The sequence below is a fragment of the Rhinopithecus bieti genome, unplaced genomic scaffold (genome assembly GCF_001698545.2).
Source record: "Rhinopithecus bieti isolate Rb0 unplaced genomic scaffold, ASM169854v2 scaffold_14455, whole genome shotgun sequence".
NCBI classification, from domain to species: Eukaryota; Metazoa; Chordata; class Mammalia; order Primates; family Cercopithecidae; genus Rhinopithecus; species Rhinopithecus bieti.
The window spans coordinates 504,951-516,002 of NW_016807905.1; the positions used below are offsets into that span (position 1 = coordinate 504,951).

Here is an 11,052-nt window from a genome sequence, read left to right on the forward strand (position 1 = left end):
GCGCCCGAGCCAGCCCTGCGGCAGGTGAGCGCCCCGGGGCCCCGGGGAGGCTCGGCAGCCGGCGGCTTCGAGGGCTGCTAGGGGAGGGGACGGTGGGGGGCTTCCTAAGCTGCCGGGGAGAGACCCTCTCCAGGACCTCCCGAGGAGGGGCTCCCTCCGGGCTGGGTTGGAGGGGTGAGGAAACGCCCACAGACCCTGCTTGGGGTGGAACCGGGTCCGCGGGTGGGACGCGGGGTACATACATCTGACGGGACCGGAGATACGAGAGGAAGGGACGCGTCTGCTGCCTCCAGGAGCCCGAAGAGGAGAGAAGCTTGCTTTCAGGGAGGGGGACACGGTGGCTTCCCGGGGTCCAGACTCGAGGGGGAGGAGGTGTCCGTCGAGAGCATGAACTGGGGCTTTGCTCATGGACAGGGGGTGTACTCACTTGGCCTCGGCCTTGGGATAAGTTAAGGGGCGGAGGAGGTGAGGAGGGGTTTCTGCCATGCAGGTGGGCGTCCGCCCCTTGCAACTGGGATGTGGGGCTTCAGGCGAGGCGCTGTCCCTTCCCCCAACCCCAACTTTAGGAAAGAGCTCGTGAGTGTGGGCTTAGACTCGGGCGGGCTGGGGTGTGCGCGCGTGTAGGGGATGGAGGCGGAGGGCGATCTCCCGGGGTGCTCCCGATCTGAGCCACCAAGCGCGGGGCGCAGCGGGGCGCCCTCTCCCTGTGCACATCTGGCTCGGGAGGAGCTGGCCGGAGGGACGGCGCCTCCCTGCCCCGGCCACGCCGCCTACCCTGGGGTCTTACATTCCATTCTTAGCCTATCTCCCGGGTGCGGCTGGCCCCACTTCCCAGACTCGCACACTGAGGCCACAAAACCTCTAGCACCAGCTCCTGGAAGATAAGCTTCCCGGCTCGTGGTTGCATGGGGAGGGGGTATTGAGCCCCACTTTATTGAGGAGCAAGTGGAAGCAGAGAAAGACCTAACAAGCTGTAAGACTGCGCTGCCCTTAGGCCCAGGCTCCCCGCTGGAGGATCTCACCTGTGAATGGAGTTCTGAGCCTAGTTCTTGCCCGCGCCTCCAGCCTTCCCTGCTCCCTTTTTCTCCCCTGGTCTAGGAGAGAGGCTCGCTGGGGCCCCGTGTTTCCACCCTCCCCCGAAGCTGGGAAGTGTTTAAAGGGAATTAAGGACAGAGTATGAACTTTGAGCTGCCTCCTGAGTTCTGGATGCGGTGGGTTTTGGCGGATGGGTGGCAGTTTTTGGGAGACAGCTATTATCTCCTCTCCTCTACCAGGCCTGCTGGGGCTTCTTATTAACCCACCTTGGAAACGCCAGGTGCGGACTTGATTTTTCCAGAGTTGAGATGATGGTACTTAGTTTATAGGGTTGGTATAAGCACTCAATACATGTTTGCCATTGTTGGAATCACTAGCTAGCACACAGGCTAAGCAAGCTTCCTTCCCTAGGGAAGCATACGTCTTAGTTCTTCAGCATGTGTTTAAACCCTGTCTCACCAAGTTCTTTGCTCTCCGTGCCTTCATTATTACATCTGAATTAGCAACAGTCCTACTGATAGGGTTGTGTAAGGATGAAACCAGTCTTATGCGTGAATTAACCTCTTCAGCCCTTGATCTTCCTCAGATGTTTATGGTAATAGCCTCTACCACATTGGGCCTGGGTAAAGACGCAGTGGGATAGTGCCTGTGTAGGGTCAGCACATGATGAGTGTTGATGTCTGTACTTAATAACCAATAGCCTCTCATTTTAGGGTGGCCATTCCTGAGATTTGGGGATGGAGGGAGGCACCCCTGCCAGCCTCTCCTTTTTCTGCCTTTACGAAGGTGGTCAATTTCTTTCTCAAATCTGAAAGCTTTTCCCAATCATTGTCCACGATTAAGGAGTTGGCAGGAAGAACTGCCTTTGTTCCCTTTTGAACGGAGTCTTGGTTTTGTTTTATGGGCGGGGGCCGTTTTTAAAGCCCTCCCGACCAAGCATGGGGGCCTACTGCAAAGGTGTAATTGCAGAACTAAGTGAGATCCCTTACCTTTTCCCATTGGGGTGGAGAGTGCTGAGACAAAGGGACAAGGGCTGGGGCCAGTGGCATCCTGCTCTTAAAGTCGTAGACATAACCCCCACCCCTTGCAGAGGATGGGGGGAGGGGAAAACAGTATCTGGGAGCTGCAGGGGTCTAAGGGAGGAGCAAGGGAGGTGGGGTTGGGGAGGCTGCTTCCTTCCCTTCCTCCAGCCACGTGGGGCCTGTGATCCAGAGGCGCCTGTCCTCCCTCATTATTGCAGCCCCATGGACCTGCTTCCAGTGGGGGCTTGGGCGAGTTCTAAAGGGAAAACTTACCTTGGGATTCCTTTTCCTAGACCAACTCATGCCAGCTGCCTCACCTCCAGGCTCAGACGCCTTTTCCAGTTTCAGCTAAATGTGAAACTTTTCAGAGGTACGAGGTTGTGCTCTCTCCCCCAAGCACCAGTCCTTAGCTCATGCACATACTGCTAATTGAGTGGAGGTTTTTTCTTTTAAATCATGAATTTTCAGAATGATTTCCAGTTTCATGGTGGACCAGGGCTGGTGAAGTGTGGAATTCATTTCATGTGCAGGCCACTCTCTTTGTAAACAGAGACTGAGCAGACATGTCTCCCCTTTTGTTGGGGGGGGCTCATGTTCTCACTGGGACCCTTTTACAGGTGATAGAACTGAGGCTCTGGAAGATACAGGAAGATTACATCTTGGTGGTGAGCATTTTCTTTCTCTCTCTCTTTTTTTTGAGCCAGTCTCGCGTTGCCACCCAGGCTGGAGTGCAGTGTTATGATCTCGGCCCACTGCAACCTCTGCCTCTGGGGTTCAAGCCATTCCCCTGCCTCAATCTTCTGAGTAGCTGGGATTACAGGCGTACACCACCACGCCTGGCTAGTTTTTGTATTTTCAGTTGAGATGGGGTTTCATCATGTGGGCAAGGCTGGTCTCAAACTCCTGACCTCAAGTGATTCACCCGCCTCGGCTTCCCAAAATGTTGGGATTACAGGCATGAGCTGTTACACCCGGCTGCTTTTTATTTATTTACTTATTTACATTTTTCTTTCTTTTTTTTGATACGAGTCTTACTCTGTCTCCCAGACTGAAGTGCAGTGGCATGATCTCCACTCACTGCAAGCTCCTTCCCCCCGGTTGCACGCCATTCTCCTGCCTCAGCCTCCTGAGTCCTGGGACTACAGGTGCCCGCCACCATGCCTGGCTAATTTTTTTGTATTTTTAGTAGACACAGGGTTTCACTGTGTTTACCAGGATGGTCGCTAGGTAGATTACAGGCATGAGTCACTGTGCCCAGCCATGCTTTTAAAATATATATATATATTTAGGCTGGGTGTGGTGCCTCACACCCATAATCCCAGCACACTGGGAGACTGAGGCTGGCGGATCACTTAAGGCCAGGAGTTCAAGACCAGCCTGGCCAACATGGCGAAAATGTGACTCTACAAAAAATACAAAAAGTAGCCAGGTGTGGTTGTGCATGCCTGTAATCCGTGCTACTTTGGAGGCTTGAGGCCACGAGAATTGCTTGAACCTAGGAGGCGGAGGTTGCAAGTGGCCGAGATCCTGCCACTGTTCTCCAGCCTGGGTGAAGAGCAAGACCTATCTCCAAAAAAAAAAAAAAAAAAGCAAAAAAAAAATGTTGGTGTGTGTGTATATATATATAAACACACATATTATAGAATGCTTAAATTTTTATTTTTATTTTTATTTATTTTAATTTTGTTTTGTTTTTTTGAAGCGGATCTGGCTCTTGGGTCGCCCAGGCTGGAGTGCGGTGGCCGGATCTCAGCTCACTGCAAGCCTCCGCCTCCCAGGTTTAACTCCCATTCTCCTGCCTCCGCCTCCCAAGGTAGCTGGGACTACAGGCGCCCCGCCTCGTCGCCCGGCTAGTTTTTTGTATTCTTTGTAGAGACGGGGGTTTCACCGTAATTAGCCGGTGGTCTCCGATTCCTGACTTGTGATCCGCCGTCGTCGGTCCCAAAGTGCTGGGATTACAGGCTTGAGCCCACCGGCCGGACAAATTTTTTTTTTTATAAGGAATGGTGGATCTTCGCTATGTTTTGCCAAGGCTAGCCTTGAAAGCCTGTGGTTCTAGGATCCTTCCTGGTCTCAGCCCTTCTGAAGGCCTTGGGATTACAGGTGGTGAGCTACCATGTATGGCCTCTAAAGTCCATTTACTCAGATATTTTCATTCCATTCAAAGGCAAAATAGGTAACAGTATGACCGTCTGCCTCTAGTTTTTTTTATTTTACCTTATTTATTTAACTTGGACAGTCTCGCCTGTTTGCCCAGGCTTGAGCCCACAGTGGTACGATTTCGGCTCACTGAACCTTCTGTCTCCCTGGTTCAAGCAAATTCTTATGCCTCCAACCTCCCGAGTAACTGGGACTATAGGCATGCACCACCATGCCCGGCCAATTTTTGGTATGGTGTAAAGATTGGGGTTTCACCCTCATTGCCCAAGCTAGTCCTGGGCTCAAAGCCAATCTATTCCTCCTCAGCCCGATCCCAAAGTGACTGGGGATTATAGACCATGAGCCACAACACCAAATCAATTTCTATTTTATTATTTTTATTTTTTGAGATGGAGGTTCACTCTGTCGCCAGACCTGAAGTGCAATGGAGTGATCTTGGCTCACTGCAATTTCCGGGGTTCAAGTGATACTCTGCAGTCAGCCTCCCAAAGTAGCTGGGGACTATAGACGTGCACCACCACAGCCCGGCTAATTTTTTATTTTTTTTTGTAGAGACGGGGTTTTCTCCATGTTTGGTCAGGCTGCGTCTCAAACCCCCTGACCTCAGGTGATCTTGATCTGCCCACCTCAGGCCTCCCTCCCATAGAGCTGGGATATAGGACCGTGAGCCACCGTGCCTGACCAAATTCCAATTTTTTTTAAAATGGTGCCCTTTCTCTTGTTTTATGGCACAACATCAATTTATCTGCCTGAGAATATGCAGGGGTTTAGTGTTCCTCCGTGTTCCCTCCAAATATTAAGGGATTACCCCTGTTTCCAGTACCCTTTGCCACTGGAGGTCTGGCGACAGGGCCAGGGAACTGGCGAGGTCTCAGTAACGCTCTTTCCTCCCACTTGTCCCCAGTCTGTACCTCTTGTGTTTTTTTGTTTTTTTTTTAAATATTTATTTCGAGACAATCTCGCATTGTCATCCTAGCTGAGTGCAGTTGTGCGATCATAGCTCACTGCAGCCTGGGAACCCCTTGGCTTATTCCAAGGATCCTCCCACCTTCAGTCTCCTGAGTAGCTGGGGACCTTAAGGCCACGTGCCTCCATGCCCATTAATTTTTTTTTTTTTTTTTTTTTTTTTTGAGACAGAATCTGTTGCCAGGCCTGGAGTACAGTGGCCAATGATCTCAGCTCACATGCAAGCTCCACTCGCTGGGTTCATCATTCTCCTGCCTCAAGCCCTACCCGAGTAAGCTGGGATACAGGCCCCGCCACCATGCCCAGCTAACTTTTTGTGTTTTTAGTAGAGATAGGGTTTCATCCGTAATCCAGAATGGTCTCAATCCCCAACTCATTATCCACCCGCCTTGGCCTCCCAAAGTGCTGGATTAACAGGTGTGAGCCACGGCCCCCAGCCTATGCATCTAATTTAAATTTTTTGTAGAGGCTGGGTGCCGGTGGCTCAATGCCTGTATCCAGCCTTTGGGGAGGGCCCGAGACGGGCGGATCCATGCGAGGTCCAGGAGAATCGAGACCATCCTGTGCTAACATGGGTGAAACCCCCGTCTCCATATAAAAAATACAAAAAAACTAGCCGGTCGGGGCGAGGTGGCGGGCGCCGTAGTCCCAGCTAAACCCCAGGAGGCCCTGAGGCAGGGAGATGCCGTAAACCCGGAAGGGCAGAGCTTGCATGAGCTGAGATCCGGCCAACTCGCAACTCCCAGCCTGGGGCGAACAGAGCGAGATCTGCTCAAAAAAAAAAAAAAAGAAAATTTTTGTAGAAACATTAAAGTCTCACTATGTTGCCCCAGCTGGTCTCAAACCCCTGGGCTCAAGCAATCCTGTCTTGGTCTCCCAAAGTGCTGGGACTACAGGTGTGAGCCTCTGCGCCCAGCTGTCTTGCGTTTTTGCCAGAGCCTCAGCCTGTGTGGCTGAAGAAGAGTGGTTGTCTCCGGAGCAGTAGGCTGAGGGACGGGACTTGGGAGTCAAGGGTTTAACTCTCCTGCAGAAGTACTGATGCCTTTGTAGGGTATTCCCTGCAGCCAGTACAGTGATGGGCCCTGGCAGCATGGCAACATGGCTCACTCTGTTGCTTAGGCTGGAGTGCAGTCGTGTGATCACGGCTCACTGCAGCCTTGAACTCCTGGGTCGAGTGATCCTCTCACCTCAGTCACCTCCTGAGTAGATAGGACTATAGGTGAGAGCCACCAGGCTTGGCTACTTTTAATTTTTTTTTTTTTTTTTTTTTGGAGATGGAGTTTCGCTCTTGTTGTCCAGGCTAGAGTGCAATGGCGGGATCTCAGCTCACCAAACCCCTGCCTGCCAGGTTCAAGTGATTCTCCTGCCTTAGCCTCCTGAGTAGCTGGGATTACAGGCATGCACCACCATTCCTGGCTAATTTTGTTTTTTTTTAGTAGAGATGGTGTTTCTCCATGTTGGTCAGGCTGGTCTCAAATTCCCCCCCTCAGGTGATCCACCCACCTCGGCCTCCCAAAGTGCTGGGATTACAGGTGTGAGCCACTGTGCCCGGCTAATTTTAAAGTGTTTTTTTATGGAGAGTCTCTTGCTGTGTTGCCCAGGCTGGTCTCAAATTCCTAGGCTCAAGTGTAATCCCAAAGTGCTGGGATTATAGGTGTGAGCCAGCGTGCCTGGTCCCTTGTCTGCCTTTGATTCCTAATTACTATCAGGCTTCCTGAAGCCTGGTAGAACTCACATCTGAATGGATACAGGAGACTCTGGAGATTGGAATGGGAGGCACTAACTAGGGTCCCACTGAGCCAGGTACAGGCACCCCCTCTTTTGTGAAAAGGTGGTTGTGATGAAGACTTAAGTGTTCATTATATTCCAGGCAAGCCATTTTCTCTGACTCTGGGAATTGTTCGGCACCATGGGTAAGGAAGCCCTACCCTGACGATGGCACTTGAGGAAGAGCCTCAAGCTTAGGCACTGGCTTTCCCAAGTCTTTGGGTGAATTTGCAAACCTTATCTGTGTCCTCATGTTGCCCTAGGATGTTACATGCTGAGCTGTAAGCAGGATGCTGAATTAGGGGAACTGCTCAATACTAAATATGACTGTTACTACGACCACACAACTAGCAAGGAGTAGAACTGCGTTAAAACACTGTTGCAGATTTATTTTCCAAAACCTCTGCCGGCACCTGACTGAGTCCACAGAACTGGTAGGACACACAAGATGTGCTGGGTTAAGACGCTCTGGTGCTTTCTGTGGGTGCAGCTGACTGTTTTGCAGGCCTGCTTCTTGACTGTTGAGGCGGGCAGATCTGAGCCCCCACTAGGTAATTGTGGACAGTTTTTGAAAAGTGGTTTTATGTTAGATCATGGGCTTCTTTTAAAGCCATTTGTATATATGCAGTTCCCTTATCTGTAGGCCTTAATTTTCATATTTCTTTTTTCCTTTTTGAGATTTGTTTTCTGTCCTTGCAGTACTGCTTTTTCCAGAATGTCATATAAATGGAATCATGTATTATTATTTATTATTATTATTATTATATTATTTTGAGACGGAGTCTCGCTCTGTCGCCCCAGGCTGGTACATGCGGATCTCCAGCCACTCAAGCTGCCTCCTCGGGTTTATGCCATTCTCCTGCCTCAGCCTCCCCGAGTAGCTGGACTACAGTGCGCCCGCCCTCGCCCGGGCTAGTTTTTGTATTTTTATAGAGACGGGGTTTCACTGTGTAGCCCCAGGATGTCTCGATCTCCTGACTCGTGATCCAACCCGTTCGGCCTCCCAAAAGTTGCTGATTACAGGCTTGAGCCACCGCGCCCGGCTATTATTATTATTATTATTATTATTATTATTTTCGAGACAGCATCTCACTGTCACCCAGACTGGAGTACAGTGGCATGATCTGGCACACTGCAACTTCCACCTCCTGGATTCAAGCGGGAGCCATACATTATATAGCCCTTTGAGTCTGGGTTGTTTTACTTAGCGTGAGATATTTGAGTCTTCTTTGTGTTGTGACATGTACTAGCAGTGATTTCTTACTTTTAAAAAATTTTTTTGAGACAGGGTCTCTGGAGTTCAGTACTGCAGTCACAGCTCACTGTAACCTCAACTCCAATGCTCCAGCGGTCCTCCCACCGCAGGCCTCACTGCCCAGTAGCTTCAACTACAGGCACTTGTGCACCACTATACTTAGTTAATTAAAAAAAAAATAGTTTTTTTGACAGTCTTGCTTTGTCACTCAGGCTAGAGTGCAATGGTGTGATCTCAGCTCACTGCAACCTCCAACTCCTGGGTTCAAATGATTCTTCTGCATCAGCCTCCTGCATAGCTGGAATTACAGGTGCCCGCCACCTCATCAGGCTAGTTTTTTGTGATTTTTTTTTTTTTTTCCTGAGACAGTTTTTCGCTCTTGCTGCCCAGGCTGAAGTGCAATGGCGCGATCTCAGCTCACTGCAACCTCCGCCTCCCAGGTTCAAGTGATTCTCCTGCCTCAGTCTCCCAAGTAGCTGGGATTACAGGCATGTGCCACCATGCCCGGCTAATTTTTTTTTTTTTTTTTTTCAGTAGAGACGGGGTTTCTCCATGTTGATCAGGCTGGTCTTCAACTCCCGACCTCAGGTGATTTGCCCACCTCGGTCTCCCAAAGTGATGGGATTATAGGCATGAGCCACCACGCCTGGCCTAGTTTTCGTACTTTTTATTTTAATAGAGATGGGGTTTCACCACGTTGGCCAGGCTGGTCTCGAACTCCTGACCTCAAGCGATCTGCCCACCTCGGCCTCACAAAGTGCTGGAATTACAGGCTTGAGACACGGTACTCAGACTTAAATTTTNAAATGTGTGTGTGTGTGTGTATATATATATATACACACATATATATAGATATGCTTAAATTTTATTTTATTTTATTTTATTTTATTTTGTTTTGTTTTTTTGAGACGGAGTCTGGCTCTGTCGCCCAGGCTGGAGTGCGGTGGCCGGATCTCAGCTCACTGCAAGCTCCGCCTCCCAGGTTTACTCCATTCTCCTGCCTCCGCCTCCCAAGTAGCTGGGACTACAGGCGCCCGCCTCGTCGCCCGGCTAGTTTTTTGTATTCTTTAGTAGAGACGGGGTTTCACCGTATTAGCCAGGGTGGTCTCGATCTCCTGACCTTGTGATCCGCCCGTCTCGGCCTCCCAAAGTGCTGGGATTACAGGCTTGAGCCACCGCGCCCGGCCAAATTTTTTTTTTTATAAGGATGTGATCTCGCTATGTTGCCAAGGCTAGCCTTGAAAGCCTGTGTTCTAGGATCCTTCTGTCTCAGCCTTCTGAAGGCTTGGGATTACAGGTGTGAGCTACCATGTATGGCCTCTAAGTCACTTTTCACTCAGATATTTTCATTCATTCAAGCAAAATAGTACAGGTATGACCTCTGCTCTAGTTTATTTTTTATTTACTTATTTATTTATACTTTGAGACAGTCTCGCTCTGTTGCCCAGGCTGGAGCACAGTGGTACGATTTCGGCTCACTGAAACCTCTGTCTCCTGGGTTCAAGCAATTCTTATGCCTCAACCTCCCGAGTAGCTGGGACTATAGGCATGCACCACCATGCCCGGCCAATTTTTGTATGGTTTGTAAAGATGGGGTTTCACCTCATTGCCCAAGCTAGTCTCCTGGGCTCAAGCAATCTATTCTCCTCAGCCTCCCAAAGTGCTGGGATTATAGACATGAGCCAACACACCCAAATTCAATTTTTATTTTATTATTTTTATTTTTTGAGATGGAGTTTCACTCTTGTCGCCCAGACTGGAGTGCAATGGAGTGATCTTGGCTCACTGCAACTTCCGGGTTCAAGTGATACTCCTGCATCAGCCTCCCAAGTAGCTGGGACTATAGACGTGCACCACCACGCCCGGCTAATTTTTTATTTTTTTTTAGTAGAGACGGGGTTTCTCCATGTTGGTCAGGCTGGTCTCAAACTCCTGACCTCAGGTGATCTGCCCACCTCAGCCTCCCTCCCATAGAGCTGGGATTATAGGCGTGAGCCACCGTGCCTGGCCCAAATTCAATTTTTAATGGTGTCTTTCTCTTGTTTTATGGCTACAACATCATTTATCTGCCTGAGAATATTGCAGGGTTTAGTGTTCCCTCGTGTTCCCTCCAATATTAAGGGATACTCCTGTTTCCAGTACCTTGCCCTGGAGGTCTGGCGACAGGGCCAGGGAACTGGCGAGGTCTCAGTACGGCATCTGTTCCTCCACTTGTCCCAGTCTGTAACCTCTTGTGTTTTTTGTTTTTTTTTTTAAATTATTTATTTCGAGACAATTCTCGCATTGTCACCTAGGCTGGAGTGCAGTTGTGCGATCATAGCTCACTGCAGCCTTGAACCCCTGGGCTTATTCCAGGATCCTCCCACTTCAGTCTCCTGAGTAGCTGGGACCTTAGCCACGTGCCTCCATGCCCATCTAATTTTTTTTTTTTTTTTTTTTTTTTTTTGAGACAGAATCTGTTGCCCAGGCTGGAGTACAGTGGCATGATCTCAGCTCACTGCAAGCTCCACCTCCTGGGTTCATGCCATTCTCCTGCCTCAGCCTACCGAGTAGCTGGGACTACAGGCCCCCGCCACCATGCCCAGCTAACTTTTTGTGTTTTTAGTAGAGATAGGGTTTCACCGTAGCCAGAATGGTCTCAATCTCCCAACCTCATTATCCACCCGCCTTGGCCTCCCAAAGTGCTGGGATTACAGGTGTGAGCCACGGCACCCAGCCTATGCCCATCTAATTTAAAAAATTTTTTGTAGAGGCTGGGTGCGGTGGCTCAAGCCTGTAATCCCAGCACTTTGGGAGGCCGAGACGGGCGGATCACGAGGTCAGGAGATCGAGACCATCCTGGCTGAC

The 11,052-nt window shown here is 50.1% G+C and overlaps 1 protein-coding gene across 3 annotated transcripts in view; it reads left to right on the forward strand.

Moving 5' to 3' along the window:
• Positions 1-6: 6 nt before the first annotated feature.
• The window catches only part of DNMT3B (DNA methyltransferase 3 beta), a 52,887-nt gene continuing 41,841 nt past the window's right edge, over positions 7-11,052 (forward strand). For all 3 annotated transcript variants that reach the window (XM_017884129.1, XM_017884127.1, XM_017884128.1), the window contains exon 1: positions 7-24. The gene's annotated coding sequence lies outside the window, so the exon portion shown is untranslated. The remainder of the gene's footprint in view (positions 25-11,052) is intronic.